The sequence below is a fragment of the Octopus bimaculoides genome, chromosome 2, assembly GCF_001194135.2.
Source record: "Octopus bimaculoides isolate UCB-OBI-ISO-001 chromosome 2, ASM119413v2, whole genome shotgun sequence".
Classification (NCBI taxonomy): Eukaryota; Metazoa; Mollusca; class Cephalopoda; order Octopoda; family Octopodidae; genus Octopus; species Octopus bimaculoides.
In genome coordinates, this window is record NC_068982.1 from 134,144,170 (window position 1) to 134,146,918 (window position 2,749).

At 38.2% G+C, this 2,749-nt stretch overlaps 1 protein-coding gene across 8 annotated transcripts in view; it reads right to left on the bottom strand.

Moving 5' to 3' along the window:
- LOC106877276 (tyrosine-protein phosphatase 10D) overlaps window positions 1-2,749 on the bottom strand; it is an 85,490-nt gene that overhangs the window by 18,301 nt on the left and 64,440 nt on the right. The window lies entirely within an intron of this gene.

Sequence of the window (2,749 nt, forward strand, 5' to 3'; positions counted from 1 at the left end):
GCAATTTGATTTTATATATGATTTTTAATTGAAATCTTTTAATTGACAATAAACCTATTTGTTAAATGCTGTTAAATAAATAAATGCAAAAATATATGTTATTTTAAGCAAATATTCATGTATAAATTTCATAAGCGTTTATAAGCGTTGTGGGTTCAAGTCGCACAACTGTTTTCCATTTTTTCTATCTAAAATGGGGTTTTTCAACCCAATATTTAAATGCTATTATTTATAGTTTTATGTAATATGTTTTGCGATCCACTATTCCAAAAAGGAATTACTGCACTTTCTCTTAGTTTATTAAATTTTTATATCAACAATATATACACATTTATGACGAAGTGTTTGGGAACACATGAGAGATCATCTCTAGAGGCCTCCAACTCATTCTAGCCTTGAATAATAAAAGTTCTACCCATGCTCAAGAAGGTGGGAATCTCTGAGTCACAGTGGTTTGCACTGAGAGCCATGAGCTTGGAAAAGCATTTTAATTTCATGTGTTAGACTGACATCTGTCATATTGATGCTGTCACTAAATCTCAAAGAGAAATGGCAAATAATATTGAATTAGGTCATTTCCTAAGTTACAGCTCACTAAAGTTTGTTCACAAATACCTTGTGTACCTTGTATATGTGTGTGTGTGTGTGTGTGTATTATTTTATTCTTTTACTTGTTTCAATCATTTGACTGCGAGCATGCTGGAGCTCTGCCTTTAGTCGAGCAAACCAACCCCAGGACTTATTCTTTGTAAGCCCAGTACTTACTCTATCGATCTCTTTTGCCAAACTAAGTTATGGGAACGTTAATGCACCAGCATCGGTATCAAGCAATGTTGTGGAGAGACCAACACAGACATGCAAACATATACACACACACACACACACATATATATATATATATATACAATGGGTTTATTTCAATTTCTGTCTACCAAATCCACTAACAAAGCTTTGGTCAATCTGAGGCTATAGTAGAAGACACTTGCCCAAGGTTCCACACAGTGGGACTGAACCCAAAGCCATGCAGTTGGTAAGCAAATATATATATATATATCTGTAAATATAATATGAGACAATTATTCAGTAGCCATGATAAAACTCCGAGTTTCGGATGTCAGGGTGGAAACCTGCACCGGCATCTCTTCAGTTATCGGGCCATCAAAAAATGTTATGAAAATGACCGTTAAACAAAGGGAAATTAGTATGTGATTGACCATTACTAAGACAAAAGAGCTATTAGAATGACCGCTAAATAAGGGGAGGGAGTAAAAGGTAAAGGAGTAAAAATGCTCATGGCAATTGCGTAAGTGTGTGCATGTCCATATATACACATTAACCAACACAATTGCAACTACTCAAAACCAGCAACAGTCAATGAGTTCAAAGAAGAAATTGAAAGACAATGTTTCACAGTTCTAAATGAAATTATTCGTAATGCTGTTGAATCCCTTGGTCCGCATTATCAGCTGTCTTTGGAAAGTGATGGTCACCAATTTCAACATTTGTAAACATACATTTATCTGTTTATGCATTTAACCATTAATCTTGTTTCTAAGTCAATAACCAAGGTATTTATTGTCATTCAAAAGGTGAGTACACTTTTTTTAGGACATTCTGTATACATAGATATTCCTAATTTGGTTGAATAGTTAAGAAGTTTGCTTCTCAACTACAAGGTCTCAGGCTGAACCCCATCATGTGGCACCTTGGATGGATTGTACCTGCAATTCAAAGGTATAGCTTTGCTACATACTATGTCAGGTTGATTCTGTTTGTGAATTATATTAAGGGAATATCAGTCTTTGGAATACTCCACCACTTACATGTTGGTTCAATGAGATGACAATTCAGTTGATTAGAATCCTCAGCATTGAAATTAACCAAGTTTAATCTATGTGTGTGTGTGTGTTGGGTGGTTTGACAAGATCTGATGCGTCCAAAGGCTGCACTGTGCACCAATGATGGTTGCAGGGTAGATGAGGAAAGAACCATGAATTGGGGAAGACAGAGGGATGCAAAAGAGGAACAGAGGACAAGCAGCAGTGACATTGCAACTCATTTCTACAGCTGAGTGAAATGTCTTGCTCAAGCTTGGTCCAGGAATTGAACTCACAAACTCACGGCTGTAAGCAAAACGTTCTAACCACAAACCCATGCACCTTTGCTACTTATATGTGCATGTGTGTGTGTGATGTGAAAAGCACCCAGTACAGTGGTTAGCATCAGGAAGGGTATCTGGTTGTAGAAACCATGTCAAAGCAGATAATAGCATTTGGCATAGTTTTCAAACTTGCCAGCTTCTATCAAAACATTCAACCTATGTCAGCATGGAAAATAAATAATTAAATGGTGACAATGATCCTGATCATCATGATTGTCGTTCAATGTCTGCCTTCCATGCTGGCATGGGTTGCACAGTTTGACTGAAGACTGGCAAGCCAGGAGACTGCACCAGGCTCCAATCTGATTTGGCAAGGTTTCTACAGCTGGATGCCCTTCCTAATGCCAACCACTCTGAGAGTATAGTAGGTACTCTTTACATGCTACTGACATGAGAGTCAGTCAGGCAGAAGTGGCATCGACCACACTCGAATGATGCTTTTTACATACCACCAGCATGGGTGCCAGTCAGGTGGCATGGGCATTGATCATGCTCGAATGGTGCTCTTTACATGCCACCAGCATGGGTGCCAGTCAGGTGGCATGGGCATTGATCATGCTCGAATGGTGCTCTTTACATGCCACCAGT